At 41.8% G+C, this 21,819-nt stretch overlaps 1 long non-coding RNA gene across 1 annotated transcript; it reads right to left on the bottom strand.

The window, feature by feature from the left end:
• Nucleotides 1-5,793: 5,793 nt before the first annotated feature.
• On the bottom strand, nucleotides 5,794-17,893 carry LOC145094773 (uncharacterized). The gene is made up of 2 exons (XR_013703547.1): nucleotides 17,430-17,893; nucleotides 5,794-5,957 (listed from the first exon to the last, which is right to left on the bottom strand). It is a non-coding gene; the product is annotated as an uncharacterized LOC145094773 (long non-coding RNA).
• Nucleotides 17,894-21,819: the final 3,926 nt, after the last annotated feature.

Here is a 21,819-nt window from a genome sequence, read left to right as displayed (position 1 = left end):
TCCGGGAGTTCGTGGCAAACTTGACTTACCAGACATTTGCTGAGCTCTAGGAAAATGCTCGGAAGAGGAGATTGAGTTGGAGACTCAGGCCAGGGAGGAGGCCGAGTCTCAGGGGAGGGATAGGCAGTCGGTACAGTCTCATCCGGCAGCCAAGCAAGCTAAGCCCGCCGATTCGAGATCTGGAGGGAAGAAGGGCCGCACATGTGGGAAGTGTGGCAAGGGACTTGATGGAGTTTGTCGGTCGGGTGCTTGCTACAAATGTGGCAAGGAGGGGCATATAGCCAAGGACTGCCCCAAGGGATTTATGGTTTGCTTTCATTGCAACCAGACGGGCTATCGGAAGGCTGAGTGCCCGCATCTATTATAGGGATCAGCGCAGGGATCTACCCCTGCTACTGCATGAGCTATTGAGGGTCGGCCAGTGAAGGCCGAAGCACCGAAGGCACGAGCGAGAGCCTTCTAGTTGACAGAGGAGGAGGTCCACGCAGCACCCGACGTCGTGGTTGGTATGCATTCTTTCATTTATTGATGCTGAGTTGAGATGTTGTGCTTATTTTATGATATGCGTAGGTACTTTTCTTGTGAATTATGTGCCTGCTTTGGTGTTATTTGACTCGGGTGCAAGTCGATCATTTGTGTCGTTAGCGTTTAGTCAGCACATCAGTATTCGACGAGAAGCGTTGAGTCGACCTCTACGAGTTTCCATAGTTGACGAGCGAGCGGTGTATGCTACTGATGTGATTCGAGGATGTATGCTTGAGATCTTCGACATTGAGTTTCTGATAGATCTGGTCCCGATTGCAATGGGGGACGTTTGCGTTATAGTGGGAATGGATCGGTTGAGCCGATTTGGGGCGGTTATAGACTGGGAGCGGCAGATAGTGACGATACGAGACCCTAGTGGGGGAGTACTGACGGTATATAGTGAGGGTACCCGATATGGGTCAGCATTTTGTTCGACTGCTACAGCGAGACAGAATTTACAGCAAGGCTGCAGCGGGTTTGTATCTTATGTGATGGATACACGAGTAGCCGCAGAGAGGCCGAGTTTGATTGATGATGTTCCGATAGTGCATGAGTTCCTGGATGTTTTTCCCGAAGAGTTGCCGTGTGTGCCTCCTAAGAGGCAGGTGGAGTTCCGCATCGATTTGGTTCCGGGGGCAGCACCTATCGCCAAGGCGCCTAATCGCCTGGTGCCGCCAGAGATGCAGGAGTTATCCTCGCAACTTCAGGAGCTGCTTGGAAAGGGGTTTATTAGACCGAGTAGTTCGTCGTGGTGAACGCCAATCCTTTTTGTCAAGAAAAGGAATGGTTCACACCGGATGTGCATTGATTACCAGGAGTTGAACAAGTTGACGGTCAAGAACCGTGATCCATTACCGAGGATCAATGATCTATTCGATCAGTTGCAGGGAGTGTCTTGGTTCTCCAAGATAGATTTGAGGTCTGGATACCATCAGATGAGAGTGCGAGATGAAGATATCCGGAAGACAACATTTAGGACTCGTTATGGACATTACGAGTTCGTGGTGATGCATTTTGGGCTTACCAATTCACCAGAAACGTTCATGGATCTCATGAATAGGGTGTGCGGGCAGATGTTGGATCGGTCGGTGATCGTGTTCATCGACGATATTCTGGTATATTCGAGGTCTAGAGAGCAGCATGAGGAGCATCTGAGAGAGATTCTTAGAGTATCGAGGTCGGAGAGGCTTTTTGCCAAATCCTCCAAGTGTGATTTCTAGTTACGAGAGGTCCAGTTCTTGGGACACATTGTTCACCAGAACAGGATATTGGTCGATCCGGACAAGATTGAGGCGGTTATGAGATGGGAGGTGCGAAAAACCCCCTACCGAGATCAGGGGCTTTCTGGGATTGGCCGGCTACTATCGGAGATTTATCATGGATTTCTCCAAGATTGTTGTTCCTCTCACCAGGTTGACCCGGAAGGGCGTGGCTTTTAGTCGGGGTCCAGAGCAGCAGGCCTCATTCAAGACGCTTCGTCAGAGATTATGCGAAGCCTTGGTATTAGCCCTCCTAGAAGGGATGGAGGATTTTGTGGTATATTGTGACGCATCGACATCAGGGTTGGGCGCGATGCTTATGCAGAGGGGGCATGTGATAGCATACGCATCGAGGCTGTTGAAGCCTCACAAGGTAAGATATCCCACCCACGGTTTGGAGTTGGGGGCTGTGGTGTTCGCTCTCAAGATATGGCGTCATTATTTGTATGGGGTTCGGTGTATCATATACACAGACCACAAGAGTTTGAAGTACTTGATGGATCAACCCAACTTGAATATGTGCCAGAGAAGATAGTTAGATGTGGTAAAGAATTATGACTTTGAGATTCTGTACCACCCGAGCAAGTCTAACGTTGTAGCCGATGCCCTATGTCGTATGGTAGAGAGTGCCCCGATACGAGATATTTGTATGAGGATACCGGTGATGACTCCGGTTTTGGATACCATTCGAGAGGCCCTGGCCGAGGACGTGAGACTAGAGAACCACAAGAGAGAGTGGGTGATTGGGCAAGTATCGGAGTTCGTTACCGATAGCTGAGGGCTTATGACCTTTCAAGGTCGGATTTGGGTGTCATTTGTAGGCGGGGCACCCACCACCTTGATGGAGGAGGCGCATAGATCGAGGTTCTCAATCCACCCCAGGGCCACTAAGATGTATTTGGACCTGAGGAGAGACTATTGGTGGCCCTGTATGAAGAGGGATGTTGCATGGTTTGTAGAGAGGTGCTTGACCTTACGCAGGGTTAAGACCGAGCACCAGCATCCGCATGGCAAGTTGCAGCCACCTGAGATTCCCCAGTGGAAATGGGAACATATTTGTATGGATTTCATCACCAAATTGTCGAGGACTGCGAGGGGTGTTGACGCAATTTGGTGATCGTTGACCGGCTGACGAAGAGCGCTCACTTCCTTGCTATCAGTGAGAGCTCTTCCACAGAGAGACTGGTAGAGATGTATGTGAGAGAGGTGGTATCGCGACATGGTGTACCGATCTTGATTGTTTCGGATCGAGATGTACATTTCACGTCCAGGTTCTGGAAGAAGTTCCCTGAGGAGTTGGGTACAAGATTGCATTTCAGTACTGCATACCACCCACAGACGGACGGACAAAGTGAGCGGACGATTCAGACGTTCGAGTACATGCTTCGAGCATGTGTGTTGGACTTCAGAGGAAGTTGGGACATGTGCCTTCCGTTGGCTAAGTTTTCTTATAACAACAGCCACCATTCGAGCATTGGTATGCCTCCCTTTGAGTTGTTGTGTGGTAGGAGGTGTCGGACTCGCATTTGCTGGGGAGAGGTAGGGCAGCGAGTGATCGGTAGCACTGAGATAGTACTTCAGACAACTGAGCAGATTCAGCAAGTCAGGAAGAGATTGCTGACAGCCAAGAGTCGCCAGAAGAGTTATGCAGATAGGCGACGATCCGAGCCAAAAGGATAACAACAACTAGGGGAAGAATCACTTACATTTTGGAAGATCGGGGATGAAAATATTGATGGTACTTGAGAGAGAAATCAAGCGTTCTTGAGGTGAAAGTGAACTAATGAATGAAAGTTGAAGGATATGAGTCTTTATGGAGGAGTATGCGGCCAACCTTGAGTTTACGGCCGTAAACTCTTGTGCCTTGGCCGTGAACTCCTTTTGGTGATGCTTAGGCTTTGATGATGCTCAATGACTTTAGCAGGTACTTCCCAACACTTATTCCATAAGTGTACTAGGCTAAAACTCCTTAAAATGACCTTTAACAAGGCTAGAACTCATTACTAATGAGTTTGACACTTAGTTGATTTGACTGGCTGGGGTTTACAAGGCAAGAATTTTTGGGTTGTCACATCATCCCCCCGTTAGATGGAATTTCGTCCCGAAATTAGCTTTCTTAGCAGTACTATTGGGGTTGCGCTCCTTTGATTTGCAGAATACCCACTCGTAGACCTGGCAACTTTGCCCTAGTGTTCATGATAGGATTCATACATGGTCCATCTATCATTACCTCGTGTATACAAGTCGTATATAATTAAGATTAGTTAGACGGTTGGATGTGTGACTCTGCCCCAGGTCCACAACCAAACAAGGAACAGGAGATAGGGCGGAAACACACATACTAGATCTGCATAACCATAATCATATACCACCCTCACGTATACACCGAATAGTGATAGGTGGGCTGTATTCGTCCTTAGCCTCTGTGCTCAAACTTGGTCATCTGGACGAGTGGTATTTCATGACAGTCTATGGAACATACGGCGGCAATGCGTCGGAGGACAAAGTAACCTTCGCACGAGTACTTCGGGGTTTAGAATACAAAAGACAAATATGAGGCTTAGTTCGGTCTGTCGTGACAAATGACGAAGGTTTTCTGAACTTGACGGTCGAAGCGATAGAAATATATGAACTTAGTATGGTGAGGACCACGCCAACTCATGACGAATGATAGAAACGAACCCTTTACTGAACAAAAGCTTTGGCCGATTTGAAAGAAACGTCTGATATACGATGACGTACTCCTAGTGTGCTTGACAATGTACTCTTTGTAAACGTTCTAGTGTTTTCTGTTTTCCTCTTGTTGATAACACTTCTACGTTTCGTACCGCGATATGCGCATAGATACTAAGAAAGTGCTTTGTTAACTAGTGCCGATACTTTATACTACGATCCTCCTTTGTACCACTATGATCGTCTGTCATATACAAGTTATGAATAATTAAGATAAATAAGACGTTCGACTGAGTAACTTTCCCTCAAATCCACAACCAAACAAGGAACATGAATTAATGCGGAATCACTCACTCTAAGTCTGCAAAATCTTATCTATGCACAACCCTTATATACATACTAAGCGATCGTAGCTTCTCTGAACGGATCTTTTAGTTCTCTTGACTACTGTGACTTGTTTCAATATGTGAGTTGTTATAATTACTTTTAAGTGTTGTTCCCCAAGTTTTAATCTTATATAAATACAAATTAATTTTTAAAGTAATTACTATTTCGAAAAAGTACCGCTGCTTGCTTTCGACTATGGGGTTGATTCTCACGCGGTGATCAACAAAATCCGTCCATCTGCTCCTGAGTTCTTTGTTATCGGGTAGTCCCTCTGGTAGTGACCAGTCTCACCACAGCAATACAGGCTTGGTTTTCTTCGACTCTAGGGACTTGGGAGATCGGTTGAGCCAGTGCCCTGCAGAAACAGACTGTGTGTCCCTTACTGTGGTAGTTCAGACACTGCATTTCCCGGAATACTCCGGTGTGGTGGTAGTTGCACTTCCTACACTTCGGGAGGGTTCCAGCATACTGAATGGTAGGTACTGGAGCAGCAGGCGTTGTAGCGGCGTACATGGTACTTGTTTGTTGCTCTTTCGGGGTTTCCTTTGTTGTTCGCTTCTTCTTGCTCATATTCCCCAACTTCCGTTTATAGTTCTCTCCCTTTGATGGATCGGGAACGGGGACTTCTACACCATGGTGGACTCCATGGTTGATGTGTAACATCCCGATTTCCAGGTATATTATTTTTAATGATTTATTTTGCGAATCCTTGATCTACTCGAAGCGTTGGTACCATAACTCGTCGAGTAGCAGTGGGGTGGCCACGTGAGTTTAACGAAGTACTCAATGAATCCAAGAGTAGACTCGCGGAGTTGGCACCATAAGTGGAAACCCTTGATCCTGGGGTTTGGAGGCCTACTTAAAGGCACTTTGTCACACCCCAAAACCACAAATGGCGGAAACGTTCAGGGGTGGAGGACGTCATGTATAATATCACAACAGTGTAAGATAGTAAACAAGCAACAACATCATCCATTGCATTATAAGTAAAGTTTTAATACATGTGTGTTCTTTCATTGTAATAAGACACCAAAAATATACAATCAAAATAAAAACGAGACTTGTCTGCTCCGTCTTCTCAAAACCTGGCCACCGTACCTGTCTACTGATGACCTGAGAATACAAGTTATTTTGAAAGAGATTATCAGCTTTAAAGCTGGAGAATTCATAAGTATTTAAGTGTCATTGTCTTGCTTTGAAAAGCTGTTTCAGAAGTCATGTAAACCTTTAAATGAAAATGTTGATATAAGTATGAAAAAGCCCTAGAAAATCCCTTATTTTCTATCAGTGTGTAAAGTAGTCTTCAACCAAGACCCAAATGTTTTGTAAGGTAAAATGATGGTTTTTCCTTTCTATTGACTAGTACTAAAAGTACTTAGTCTAACTCTTCGTTTATGTGAATATATCACAAAATAAAGTAAATAGGAAAAAGTACTAATGTAAGTGTTATCCCGAGGTACTAGGGCAAACACGCCATCGCGTAAAGCGAAACGTATATCCTATCACAAAATAAAGTAAATAGGAAAATATACAAAAGTAAGTGTTATCCCGAGGTACTAGGGCTAACATGATCTATATAACCCAATGAACATTCGAAGATTGTCCAATTGTCCTCTGTAGCAGCAGCAGGGCGGAGGAAGGGTTAGTCCCGTAATTGACTCCTAATATAAGTAATAACCGTAGGCATCCGTAGATGTTCATCACCCACTGCTGCTAACAGCTGGGTTCCGGAATGGTTAGTCCCGTCCATATATCCCGAGGTACTAGGGATAGGGTCCCGTCTAGATATCTTGAGGTACTAAGGATAGGGTCCTGTCTAGATATCCTAAGGTACTAGGGATAAGGTCGTGTCTAGATATCCCGAGGTACTAGGGATAGGCAGGAAAATTTACACAGTAGGTACTAATAAATCATCCTCGAAATTCGAGATACAAGTATTCATGTAAATATACACAGGTAAATGTATCTACGTAAAGGTACTTATGTATCGTATTCATGTAAGCGTATTCATGTATCATGTAAGGATATGTAAACGTACTCATGTATCATGTAATCATATGTAAATGTACTCCTGCATCAGGTAATGTACTGGTATAGACTCATGAATGAACTGACTCTTCTGTGGTTCCTTGTAATAGGAATAATGATTTGTTTCTTCTAACTATACCAATGATAATTAACTGAAAGGTAATTTGTTCCTCAAGAAGGTAAACGTAATGGTTTTGCAAGATATCTAAGAGTTTTGAAATAATAAAAGTGACTTGATGTCATTTTGATAAACATTTCAAAAGTAATACATTTGATAACAAAGTATTTTAAAGATAGAAAACCATTTCATGCATCACATTTTGTAGTATGTGAAATCTGTTGAATGAAGACACAGTTATAAAATACATATAGATCATTTAATAACATGTTGTTTTGTACTTGTACTCCCCCCCCCCACATTAAAGCATTTAAAATCACTTAAAACATTGATTAGGGGTACGAACTCACCTGTAGATGGTGATTTGGAGGAACTGGACGGTGTAGGATTGTTAGGTGTCAAGTGAGGACTTGTACACACACTACGATCCTAATGAACATATAATCACACATATATGCACTCAATTAGTCTTAAATTACTAATTGATAATGTTAAGACATCCTAGACATAATAAACACTTTATATAAGTGTTTTAAGCCCTAAGGATTGCATCTAAGCTATTGTGGGACAAGGCACTTGTGTTTAGGGTTCTAAAGGACCCCATATATGAGTTTACTCTCCATATATCCTCACACATGGAGTTTACAGTTGTAAACTCTTGAGTTTACGGCCGTAAACTCCTAAGCTTGGTGGTATTTTGTGTTTTGAAGTTCTAAATGATCCTTAGAATTATTCCAACTTGGTGGTTCAATTCTTGGAAGGGTTTAAGGCATAGAAACACTCCTTTGAGGAGTTTACGGCCCTAATGCCATTTCCTTTAGAGTTTGCGGCCGTAAACTCTTAAGGATGGGTGTTTTTGATGCTTTCAAGTCTCTTGCACAAGTGGTATAGGTTCTAGACTTTTATTCCAAGCATATGAAGGCCTTTGACACACTTTGGTGCCCTTTAATCATGTTTACGGCCCAAGAACCATGTCATGGCCATAAACTAACTTTGGAAGGTGTTTTTGATGTTTTAATGTCCTTGATTTATGTGGGAACAATTCCTGGTAGTCTAAGGCTTTAGGTGCCTTAAAAGCACCATTTTGTGCATGATTTTGGAGTTCACGGTCCAAGATCATCTTCGGCCGTGAACTCCCAAACTTGGGTGCTTCTTTGATGTTTTCTTGTCCTAATACACTCCTATACAAGTCCAAGGCAGTAGTATATCTCGGGGGAAAGGCTAGGCATTGTTTTCAGGAGTTTACCGCCCAAGAACACCTTGGGGAGTAAACTCCTAAATCTAGTGATTTAGCTATGTAATCTATGTTATGAACACATTTAAAGCTATATAACACTACTAGAGAGGGGTACTCACGATTTGGGATGAAAACCCGAAGATCCGTGAGAGAGAAAATGGCTTTTCTCTAGTTGGAAATGCGAATAAAGAATGAATTTGGTTCAGAATTCTATTTATAGTCATGAGATATTTTTGGAAGAAAATATTTTTATTCCAGAAATGATTTCTAATAGTATAGAGTGTTGGAATAACAGTGTTGCACAAAACCCTAGTGCACCCACTCTCCTGATATTTCCTGAAGTGTAACTCTGAATTACTCAAACTTACATGAAAAGTCTGAAAATTAAGTGAGACTGCTATAACTTCTATTGAAGTGATACAGTTTGTACATAATAGAAATTTCGGGTTGTCACATCATCCCCCCGTTAGAAGGAATTTCGTCCCGAAATTAGAATTTAAGCAATTAAGAAGTTGCAAATAACTTAAGCGAAAAGGTGAGGGTATTTCAGTTTCATCTGATCCTCCCGTTCCCAAGTGAATTCAGGTCCACACTTTGCGTTCCAGCGAACCTTCACTATCAGGATACGACTCTGCTTTGTTTGCTTGACCTCTCGGTCCATGATCTCTACTGGTTCCTCCACGAAGTTGAGGCTCTTGTTGATCTCGATCTCGTCGAGTGGAATAACAAGAGTCTCGTCGGACAGAAACTTTTTCAAGTTCGAGACGTGGAAGGTAAGAAGTACGTTACTGAGTTCTTGCGGTCGATTGAGTTTGTAAGCTACAGGGCGGATTCTCGCAAGAATCTCGAAAGGCCCTATGTATCTTGGATTGAGCTTCCCACACTTTCCAAAGTGTATCAAGCCCTTCCAGGGTGAGACCTTTAGTAGAACTCGGTCGCCCACCTGAAATTCCAATGGTTTCCTTCGCTTGTCAGCGTAGCTTTTCTATCGGTCTCTAGAGGCTTTCAATCGTTCATGAATTTGAACGATTTTCTCTGTCGTTTCCCGAATGATCTCCGGACCCATGAGAGTGTTCTCGGGAACTCGTACCTTAGCTAACTGGGTATCACCCACCTCAGCCCAACACAAAGGGGATCTGCACTTTCGACCATAGAGGGCCTCGAATGGAGCTGCCTTTTATGCTCGTGTTATAGCTGTTGTTGTAGGAAAATTCTACGAGGGGTAAATGGGTATCCCAAGCTTTTCCAAAGTCAATCACACAGGCACGCAACATATCTTCTAAGGTTTGGTTAGTCCTCTCACTTTGCCCGTCGGTCTGTGGATGGTAGGTTGTACTCATGTCCAGCCTAGTTCCTAGGGAACTTTGTAATGACTGCCAGAACCTTGAAGTGAATCTACTATCTCTGTCCGAGATGATAGATAAAGGAACACCGTGCAGCCTTACAATCTCCCTAGTGTAAGTTCTTGTAAGTATCTCCATCTTGTCTGTTTCTTTGATTGGCAGGAAGTGTGCAGACTTGGTCAGTCTATCGACGATGACCCATATGGAATCAAGTCCACCCGTCGTCTTGGGCAACTTGGTTATGAAGTCCATAGTGATCCGCTCCCACTTCCATTCTGGTATCTCCGGTTGTTGTAGAAGACCGGAGGGTTTCTGGTATTCAAACTTGACCTTTGCGCAAGTAAGACATTTACTCACGAAGGTAGCAATATCTGCTTTTATGTTAGGCCACCAGTATAACTTTTTAAGATCCAGATACATCTTATCTGAACCCGGGTGGACGGAATAACGAGTGTTATGAGCTTCGGTCATGACCAAGTCTCTGAAGCCACCGTGTTTTGGTGTCCAGATCCGATCCATGAGGTATAAGGCTCCGCCACCCTTGACTTCTAAGTTCTTATCCATCCCTCTAAGGGATTCACCAGCCATGTTTTCAGGTTTCAAAGCATCGAGTTGAGCCTCCTTAATTTGCGTGGACAAGTGTGAATGGATAGTTAGAGTCAAAGATTTGACTCTACGACCAATATATTCTTTCCGACCCAGGGCGTCGGCTACTACATTGGCTTTACCCAGATGATAACGAATATCGCACTCGTAATCACTGAGTAGCTCGACCCACCGTCGTTGTCTCATGTTGAGCTCCTTCTGGTCGAAAATGTGTTGTAGACTCTTGTGGTCTGTAAAGATCGTGCTTTTTGTACCATATAGGTAATGACGCCAGATCTTTAGAGCAAAAACAACTGCTCCTAGTTCAAGATCGTGGGTGGTGTAGTTAACCTCATGTGTCTTCAGCTGTCTCGAGGCATAGGCTATGACTTTACCTCGCTGCATCAGAACACATCCGAGTCCTTGATTGGATGCGTCGCAATAGACCACGAAGTCTTCTATCCCTCCAGGGAGGGACAGTATTGGTGCGGTGCACAAGGCTCATTTGAGCATTTGGAACGCTCTTTCTTGCTTCTCTTCCCAGTCAAAGGCCACGCCTTTCTGGGTCAGGGTTGTCAGAGGTTTCGCTATGCTGGAGAAGTTATGAATGAACCTGCGATAGTAGCCAGCGAGACCTAGAAATTGACGAATTTCTGTAGGTGTCTTCGGTGCTGACTAGTTCTCAATGGCCTTGATTTTGGAGGGGTCCACGTGTATTCCCTCTTCGCTAACAACATGGCCCAAAAATTCGACTCGTCGGATCCAAAATTCACATTTGGAGAACTTCGCATAGAGCTTCTCCGCTCGCAATTTTTCTAAGACTCTACGGAGATGTTGACTATGCTCCTCCTTACTTCGAGAGTAGATGAGTATGTCATCGATGAAGACGATGACGAACTAATCCAAGTAAGGACGACACACCCTATTCATCAGATCCATGAATACTGCGGGCGCGTTAGTTAATCCGAACGGCATCACTACAAACTCGTAGTGCCCATAACGAGTTCGGAAGGCTGTCTTGGGAACATCCTCCTCTAATACTCGTGGTTGGTGATATCTGGATCGTAGATCTATCTTCGAGAAGTAGTTGGCTCCTTGAAGTTGATCAAATAAATCGTCAATGCGGGGCAAGGGATAACGATTTTTAATGGTAAGTTTGTTGAGTTCTCGATAGTCGATACACATGCGAAACGATCCATCTTTCTACTTGACGAACAAGACCGGTGCTCCCCATGGTGAGAAGCTTAGTCAAATGAATCCCTTCTTGAAAGTTCCTGCATCTCGGCCGGTGCCAGACGATAAGGAGATTTGGCTACTAGGGTAGCTCCTGGAACTATGTCGATTCTGAACTCGACTTGGCGTTGCGGTGGTAAACCGGGAAGTTCTTCTGGGAAGATGTCGGGAAAGTCGCGTACTTCTGGGATGTTCTGGATGTCTCTCAGTTCTAGAGTGGTATCGACAACATGTGCGAGGAATTCATGATATTCCTTTCGCAAGTACTTCTAGGCTTGAATGCACGAAATGATGCGAAGGCTCGTACTAGGTTTGTCGCCGTAGATGATTAAGGTTTCGTTGTTAGGAAGGTTAAGACGAACTGCTTTTACAAAGAACATGATGTCGGCGTGAACCAGACTCAACCAATCCATGTCGATGATAACGTCGAAACATTTAATTGGGACTGGCATGAGGTCTATCTTGAAATTATGGCTATCTAGAGTTAAGGTACAACCTACGTATATGCAGTTAGTACTCTCCGTTTTCCCGTTATCCATTTCTACCGTGAATGAATTATCTAATGCATAGGGTTTTTGTTTAAGCAGGTGTGCGAATTTGTGGCTTACGAAACTTTTCTCTGCTCCACTATCGAAAAGTATGCAAGCATATGAGTTATCGAGGAGAAACGTACCAGTAACTATCGTAGGATCAGTTACCGCTTCCTCATGGCCTAGGGCCATCACTCTTCCTACCCCTCCAGCCATCCCTGCCTTAGGGCATATCCTCTTGTAGTGGCCCACCTCGCCACAACCGTAGCAAGTTTGGCCCATACTGGCGTTAGGAACCTGGGCGGCCGGAGCTGTTGGAGTCTTGCAGTAACGGGCTGTATGCCCCTTCCTGTTGCAGTTAGAGCACTGCATCTCCTTGCAAGGTCCATGGTGGTGGAAGCTGCATTTGTTGCATTTCGGAAGAGTTCCAGCATAAGTTTTTGCTAGTAAGGGGTTCGCAGTGTCTCACCCCGAAAACCAAAGGCGGAAACATTTCCGGGGTTGACTCCACGTTGAGTATCAAATCCAATGCTCATAGTAATCAAAGTAAACAACCATTACATTACATATATTTGAAAGTTTATATTTGTTTTAAAAGTAAATTGTACAAGTGTGATACATAACACAGATAGGAACAAAATGAGACGAGTCTTCTACACACTCCGTCTTCACCAAAAGAGATCACCAGGTACCTGTCTAATGCGGACTTGAGAATACAAGCAGTTTGAAAATCAGCATAAAGCTGGTGAGTTCATAAGATGTTTGTTTTCTGAAAAATGTACCAGTTTCCTTTAGTTTTCCGAAAAGGTTTGTTATCCAAGAAAATCCCATATTTTCTTATGTAAAACAGTTTAGTTATCTTTCATTACAATTCAATTACGCGTTATATGTTACCCCAGGAAAATCCCATATTTTCCTAAATGCAAGACCGATTGAATATCACAGAGTATAGTTTAATACACAAAACTATATATTGAGAATCAATGGATTACTATCCCGAATTAGATATAAAATACTTTAATATACGTGAACTGTAGATGGAAAGTAGTTTGAAAACCTTGGGACTAACATCCCGTACTACATATAGATTTAATACCATGGGACTATCATCCCGGACTAGATACAAGATAGTTTGATATACATGAAAATATAGACTGAAAACCATGGGACTACCATCCCGGACTAGATACAAGATAGTTTGATAAAACCATGGGATTACTATCCCGAACTAGATATAAGATAGTTTGATAAAACCATGGGATTACTATCCCGAACTAGATATAAGATAGTTTTATAAAACCATGGGATCACTATCCCGAACTAGATATAGATTCTAACCATAGGAATAACATCCTGCAATAGATATGAAACCTATAGACTAAAAACCATGGGATTACCATCCCGTACAAAATATAAGATCTAAAGATAGAAGATTGATATAAAATCAAATCCAAAACCAAAGCCGTGAATAAACTTATATTAATACGTATTGTGAGCCGAGTAACCATGTTGATACGACAACGAGACCTCCTTGACGCTTGTCAGACGTCGGACGATATCCATAATTTGTCACCCCAGGCGTGTCCGCCTAACTGTAGCTAGCAGTTAAGGTGTGGGATTGTCAGTCCCGAATAAATCTATTCACAAATACCACGCTCTCCCTCCAGGAGACTCTGGTTACACTTCTGAGGAGGATTTACTGATAACCCAAAGGCTAATGACAAAACTCACAAGCTAGTACTAAATTATTCACAGGGTTCTCATACGACATCAAACATACAAAAGATTATGAAACATAATACAGTGAATATAGATACATACAATGAAACTATCTAGCAATACATTCAAATGAAATGGAGATAAACTGTATCAAACATAGTTTATCTAATAACTTTATATACATATCAGTACGTGATGAAACAAGAACTAAAGAACCCCAAATTATTCCCATAATAATTTAATTAGTTTGGTTATTTCCTTAACTGAAATTCATATAGTTGTAGTTGATAAATCATCCCTTATGCTCAGCATAATACATAAAGGGTAATAACGTTTACAAGTTTTCTAGATATTTATTGAAATACATTAATGTAAAGTTTTGAAAAAATTTGTAGTTTGCTTGTATTCCCCCCCTGAAAACATTGAAAAACCATTGAAAAAGGGTAGGGGTATGAACTCACCGGACGAGGAACGTGTCTGCTCGGATCCTAATGTCATTTCTGGGTTTGCAAACGCACGAGGTTCCTATGAATTATGAAAAGATACATATTTGTATCTAATTAGGACTTAGATTATTTATTTGGTAGAGACAAACACTTCTAGTTGCAGAAACACTCCCTTATAAGTGTTTGGAAGGACCCGGGTGGTGTTTGAAGTCACATAAGGCTTGGATACGGAGTTTACTCTTCAAGAGTAAACTCATAGAGGAGTTTTCGGCCCCTTAACACCTCATCCATATGAGTTCACGGCTGTGAACTCATAGATGGTGTTTTTGGGTGCAAAATGGCTTCACAACATTTGGGATTAATGCTAGGCTTGGGTTTTAGGCTTTGGAAGGAATTAAAACTCACTTAGGGACCATTTATTGGAGTTTACGGTAGTAAACTTGGAGTTTACGGCCGTAAACTCCCCCAAACATAGAATCCTTAATGTATTGGTCCTTAAACAATCACTTGTGATTCCAATGATGTTTCCCAAGCCTTGTATGGATTTTTAGGGGACTTTGGACATGATTTTTGGAGTTTACGGCCCATGAACCACCTCATGGCCGTGAACTCCTGAGATGGGGGAATTAATATGTTTTAAGGTCCAAATCTTGTTTGTGGTCACTTCTAGAATTTATCCCAAGGCTTATGGTGTGTATAAATTACATTTTAACACACTAAAAGGAGTTTACTCCTCATGAAAATGAGTTTACGGCCCAAGGATGTTCTTGGGCAGTAAACTCATGTTTACTCCTCTAATTTAATGTTCAAGGTGTTCCAAGGCCAACTCCAATATTCTACAATTCATATCTAAGCTTCAATGGAGTTTTGGAAGGGTTTAAGGGCATAAAAACCCCATTTATATGATTTTACGGCCCAAGCATGCTCTTGGTCAGTAAACTCATGTTTACTCTTCAAAATCCATGTTTAAGGCATTCTAACTCCATTCCATTAAGCCATTAAGCCATATCTAAGCTCTAAAGATCGATTGGAAGGGTTTTTGGGCTCTAAAACCCAATTTATGTGAGTTCACGGCCTAGGGCTGTTCTAGGGCCGTAAACTCATGAATATGGTCCTATTCCATGATTTGAACTCGAATTTGAAGGCCTAAGATGTTATACTAGGAGTTAGGGTAGTGACCTTGGTGATTTGGAGCTTAAATTTGATGATTTTTGGACCCTTAAACTGATTGAGGAGAGAGGTTAGAGAGAGAGAGAGAGTAGAGAGATGAAGCAAAAGCTTCAAATGAAAGTTTGAACACGATTAAATAGGTCCCAAAACTTGGACACGGTGGAATTCTACCCGATACCGACATTAAACGGGGCTTTTGGTCGCACCCGATTAAGTTTCCGTAACCCGGCGAGGATGTTTCTAAAATTTCTAAAATAAACATTTTGGGCTAATTTCATGAGTTCCTAAGGGGTTTGGACACTCATTAGATTATAATAAACATATAAGTTTAAATAAATTAACCCAAAACGAAATCGGAACGAATTGATAAACGACGAATTTTTACGGGTAGAACGGGTTTTCGGTGATGGACAATTTCGGGTTGTTACATTATCCCCTCGTTAGACGGAATTTCGTCCCGAAATTCAAAGATTAAGATATAGATCATGAATTGGAATGAGATACGAATGGATTTGTTGCCTCGGATCTTCAGGCTCCTAAGTGGAATCGGGTCTCCGCTTGACGTTCCAGCGTAACCTCACTATTAGGACGCGTCTTTGTTTCGTACATTGACTCTCTCTCAATCTATGATCTCAATTGATTCTCCCATGGAGGTTCCAACCCTTGATGACTTCGGTCTCCTAAAAGGAATCACTAGGGTTTCGTTGGGTAGATACTTCTAAGGATTCGAGACGTGAAGTACCGGATGGATGTTACTAAGTTCTAAGTGCATCCGGAGTTTGAAGATTGCGGAATCGATTCCACGAGGATCACGAAGGGTATGATGTATCACGAGGGAAGTATTTTACACTTCCCAAAGCATATCATGCTTTTCTGGGAATAAGCCTTCAATAAGGAACATACTCCAACAGGAAGGCACATCTTACTAGAGCAGAGTAGCTAAGGGTCTGATGGTTCTAGAAGAAATTTTCTGGGTTGGTCTGCGATAATAGTCGATGGGACCCAAGAATCGACAGTTTCTATGGGTATCTCTGGTGCCGACTAATTCCCTATCATCTTGGCTTTTGGAAAGGTTCACGAGTATGATTGCTTTGCTTAGCTACATGATCAAGGAAAATGATTTGACCGAAAGGTACCACTACTAACCCGTAGTGATCATATCAATTCTTGGTCACCGTCTTGGACACGTCATTCTTACTGAGGTTTGGTGACGAGGTAGTTCGGGGGATTAGGCCGTTGCGAGACTAGACTAGACGTTCGGAAAGAGTTCTCAAGAGTCCTTCGGGAAAGAAATTTAGGGAAAAGAGTTGTAGACTTCCCGTTTCCCGATGATCACAGGAACGAAGGATGTGGTGGGCGTCGAGACCACCAAATAAAAAAAACCTCAATACGACAACATACAAAATTAAATTGTAGTAGCGGTAATAGGGATCGAATCCACAAGGATTGGTTCGAATCAAATCTATGCATTCAGTTTCTACGAAATAAAAAAATATAAAATCATATGGGGGTTTTCAAAACGTTAAATGCGATAAAAACTATTTCACAAAAATAACAAAAATGGAAAAATACAAAACCTATAAAATAAAACGTTCCAATATCGGGATAAATCACAAGTTGAATTAGTTGACGAATCATCATAACTTTGTGGTGCAATGAGTTTAATGGATACTAATTTGGCTATAGCAATCTAAGAAGCTTGAGATCACCTAGACTTTTCTTAGTTAATACAATGGTTACAGAAGCTCATAACACATTTTCTTAGTTAAAGTCATAATTTCCATAAAGCATGTAATTAATGAAAATTAACTAGCATTAAGATTTAAAAGTCACCAAATCCAAGAGGAGTCAAAATGCTTTCACTACCATGTTGGAGAAAACATTTCCATGATTGTGTGAAATAAAAACAATCACAAAAACCATTTGTTGCTTGTTAATTTGAAGATCTATTACGTAATCAAGAAATTAACCAACTAATTAAACATTCGCATATCTAAACTCTTGATTAAAGACATATGAACATCAATAGATGTTTCACTAGAAAATATTTCATAGCATGCCATCAAAACCACATAAAACTATTCCTAATCAAGTAATTGTTCCATAGATTCACCCAATATTGAAAATAAAAACTAACACATAATAATAATAACAATAAAAAGGATAGAAATTATACCAATACCGATTACGAAACGAAGATGACAAAGCTTCTTGAAATCGTCACTTCTTGTTGCTATAAAAACTTCATCCATAATCCAAGTATTAATACAAAAATTAACCTAATCTAATTACAAAGATAAATGAATCACAAGACAATAAAATCAATGATAAAGATATCAATGATAATAGTGTTTAATTTCCAAAAATAAAGAAAGAAGAATCCAAGGGAGAAAAACCCCAGGAAGAGGCGTCGCCCACTTCTTTTCTTCTGCCGGCGAAAAAATGAAGATGCCCTACTGTTTTTGTGCCCTTGATTTGCTGCGTTTCCAAGTTACACAATAAGCCATACTGGGCTCAACTAAATGAAACATGGGCTGCTGGATTAAATCTCAAAATGGGCTGCCATATAAATTAATTGGGCTATTTAAATGGGTTGCTGGACAGCCTTCTGTACTGTTGTTCGTCAGACCAAAAACCCGACCAAAACATGTCTGAATAAGCTCATGTTTTGTGAGATTGAAGATCAACGAGTTATGAAGGCTCCTGTAAATTTTCAGCTGAATCGGACATCGTTTGCCCCTCCGTCTGATCGCTTGAAGAGAGCCGCGCAAAGCTGTCAAAATCCGAAAAATTAATTTATATTGCTTTGTTTTTCTTTTTGCTCCCGGATTTTGCTATGAGATTTCAATCGTGTCTGCAAGGCATTCAATGTGGCTTTAACAATGCTCCAAAATACCACCTTGCTCGTACAAATCTGCACAAAAATTGCTTAAACGAGTAAAAATATTCAAAACAATAAATCTAACGATTTAATGCAAAAAGAATATTAAAAATGCTAAAAGTAAAAGAAAACGATTGCTAAAATATATACAAAAAAACCAAGTTATCAGGATGCATGGCAATTCATATCGGGAAAACTTTTTGAGTTCTGATGCACGAAACGATGCGAAGGTTTGATGCCGAAGATCACGAGAGTCGGGTCGGGGGAAAGATCTAGACAGGCGACCCTTTTGAAACCAAGAATAACGACATGAATGAGACTCGGTCATTTCATGTCAAACATAGCATCAAAGCATTTCGCGAAAAGTTTCCCATTAAGTTGAGTGGAACAGAATAATCCTCCGGACTGAGAATACAATCTATAGGTACGAAGTTAGCGTTCTCTTATTCCACTAGTTAGCTATCTCGACGGTACACATTTTCGATTACAAACGAAGGATTAAGTTTAGAAAGGTGTTCGAATAGATAGATATCAGGTTTCCCCTTTTTGTTCTTGAATCGAAAAGAGTTGCAGGTATAAGAGATGTCAAAAAGGAGTATACCTGCGGCGACAGTAGGATCATTGGTTGTCTCCTCTCGTCCTATTGCTAGGACTCTTCCGGTGTTGCCAGTTGTTGCTGCTTTGGGGCAATTTCTTTTGAAGTGCCCTACTTCGCCACAACTGTAGCAGGCTAGACTGATTCCCGTTCCGGATGATTGGTTTGTTGATTTGGCTGGTTTTCTGCAGGTTCGTACAAGGTGGCCCTTCTTACCACAATTGTCACAGATTCTTTCGCGACATGGACCCGGAATACAGTGATGGTAGCTGCACTTACCACACCAAGGAAGGGTACTAGTGTATCCACTAGTAGGAGTTTGGGCCGTGGACCAAGCAACTGAAACAGCAACAGGGGTAGTAGCAGCATGGACTGCTACTGTTTGTTGTTTCTTAGAAGAACCTTGCGTACTTTGGGCCTTCCGCTTGTTCCAGAATTTCCTTTTACTTCCACCTCCACTTGTGACTGGCTCGGGAGTGGTAGCCTCCTCATCAGAGTTGTCTTCGTGATCGATTAGGGTTTGCGCAAGACATTTAGCGCTATCATAGGTGTCTGGCTTCGCAGTCAATACATTCCCTTTGGTTGGCTGGGTCAACCCCCAGATGAACCTCTCAATCTTTTTACTCTCCGGGGTAACCATTCCCGGACAGAGTAACGCCAGGTCATCGAATCTTGAGGTATAAGCGGCTATGTCGGAACCCTTCGTCTTTAGGTTCCAGAGTTCGTGTTCTAGTTTCTGTATTTCGCCTCGAGGGCAATACTCTACGAGCAGAAGCTCCTTCATAGCTTCCCAACCCATAGCATTTGCTACAGGTAGAGTTAAGGATTTGACTCGGCCGTTCCACCCAGTCAAGGCTTTGTCAAGAAAGGTGCAGGCAGCAAACTTTACTTTGTCAGACTCCGAACAGGCGCACATTTCAAAGATTGATTCGATTTTCTCGAACCATTGGGTGAGGGAAATGACACCCTCTTTTCAGTGCCATCAAAGGATGTGGGTTTCGCGTTCATGAAGTCCTTATAGGAACCCTCTTTTCGGTGTCCCTGACTGTTCTCTTGGTTTTGGGTTTGGGTATCACCTCCCGAACCACCGGAACCACCAGTTTTCAATTGGGACATAGCAGCTGCCACCGCAGCAGTAACAGCTGCCTGAAATACCACGGGGTTGATTTCAGGAGGAGGTGGTGGCAGAGGGTTGTTGGTGTTCTTTGAGTTGGGTCTCTTTCTTGGAGGCATCGTAATCTAAAAAGATCAGGAAAGAGAGGATCATAAGTCCTCTGAATTGGATCAAAAGATATGGAAAAGAGGATATCTCATCAAGACAGATATATCATCATATTAAGCGATAAAGCAGGAAAGAGTTATCAGGGCAGAACATTTTATCACTAGAGGAATGATCAAGGAACAACGCGTATACGAGGATTTTCTACAAAGGATTGACTCAAGAAATACTCCCATAGTATTTCATGATTCACTGCAACGACGAATCGTTGTTTGGGGGTATTGGGTAAGTTTTAGGTATGTCGCATACCACAGTCACTCCCAAGCACATGTTGGCCGTGTCTCGAATGAATATAGTTGGCCAAGCTATATTGAACCTAGACACGACTACATAACTGCCTAGGATTAACCGCAGCGTACAACACCCATTTACTTATGTTTTGTTCTACTTGTAGTTACGGATCTCGACGGCTCGGTATACTTGTATACTTTTGAAAATACTTATATTTTGAAGGATGCTTTTAGTTCAGAGCGCTTAGGCACTTTAGTGTTTATAGTTTTATACCATGTAAGGTTTGGTATACTCCGTTCACTATAAACAAGGGCTCTGATACCAATCTGTCACACCCCGAAAACCAAAGGTTTGTTATCCAAGAAAATCCCATATTTTTGAAAAGTAAATTGTACAAGTGTGATACATAATATAAATAGGAACAAAATGAGACGAGTCTTCTACACACTCTGTCTTCACCAAAAGAGATCACTGGGTACCTGTCTAATGCGGACCTGAGAATACACGCAGTTTGAAAATCAGCATAAAGCTGGTGAGTTCATAAGATGTTTGTTTTCTGAAAAATGTACCAGTTTCCTTTAGTTTTCCGAAAAGGTTTGTTATCCAAGAAAATCCCATATTTTCTTATGTAAAACAGTTTAGTTATCTTTGATTACAGTTCAATTACGTGTTATATGTTACCCCAGGAAAATCCCATATTTTCCTAAATGCAAGACCGATTGAATATCACAGAGTATAGTTTAATACACAAAACTATATATTGAGAATCATGGGATTACTATCCCAAATTAGATATAAAATACTTTAATATACGTGAACTGTAGATGGAAAGTAGTTTGAAAACCTTGGGACTAACATCCCGTACTACATATAGAATTAATACCATGGGACTATCATCCCGGACTAGATACAAGATAGTTTGATATACATGAAAATATAGACTGAAAACCATGGGACTACCATCTCGGACTAGATACAAGATAGTTTGATAAAACCGTGGGATTAGTATCTCGAAATAGATATAAGATAGTTTGATAAAACCATGAGATTACTATCCCGAACTAGATATAAGATAGTTTGATAAAACCATGGGATTACTATCCCGAACTAGAAATAGATTCTAACCATAAGAATAACATCCTGCAATAGATATGAAACCTATAGACTAAAAACCATGGGATTAACATCTCGTACTAGATATAAGATCTAAATATATAAGATTGATATAAAATCAAATCCAAAACCAAAGCCGTGAATAAATTTATATTAATACGTATTGTGAGACAGGTAACCATGCTGATACGACAATGAGACCTCCTTGACGCTTGTCAGACGTCGGACGATATCCAAAATTTGTCACCCCAGGCGTGCCCGCCTAACTGTAGCTAGCAGTTAAGGTGTGGGATTGTCAGTCCCGAATAGATCTATTCACAAATTCCACGCTCTCCCTCCAGGAGACTCTGGTTACACTTCCAGGGAGGATTTACTGATAACCCAAAGGCTAATGACAAAACTCACAAGCTAGTACTAAATTATTCATAGGGTTCTCATACGACATCAAACATACAAAAGATTATGAA

The sequence above is a fragment of the Lactuca serriola genome, chromosome 3, assembly GCF_051521515.1.
Source record: "Lactuca serriola cultivar US96UC23 chromosome 3, Lser_US96UC23_V15, whole genome shotgun sequence".
In the NCBI taxonomy this organism is placed as follows: domain Eukaryota; kingdom Viridiplantae; phylum Streptophyta; class Magnoliopsida; order Asterales; family Asteraceae; genus Lactuca; species Lactuca serriola.
This window is presented reverse-complemented; position numbering and strand designations above follow the sequence as displayed.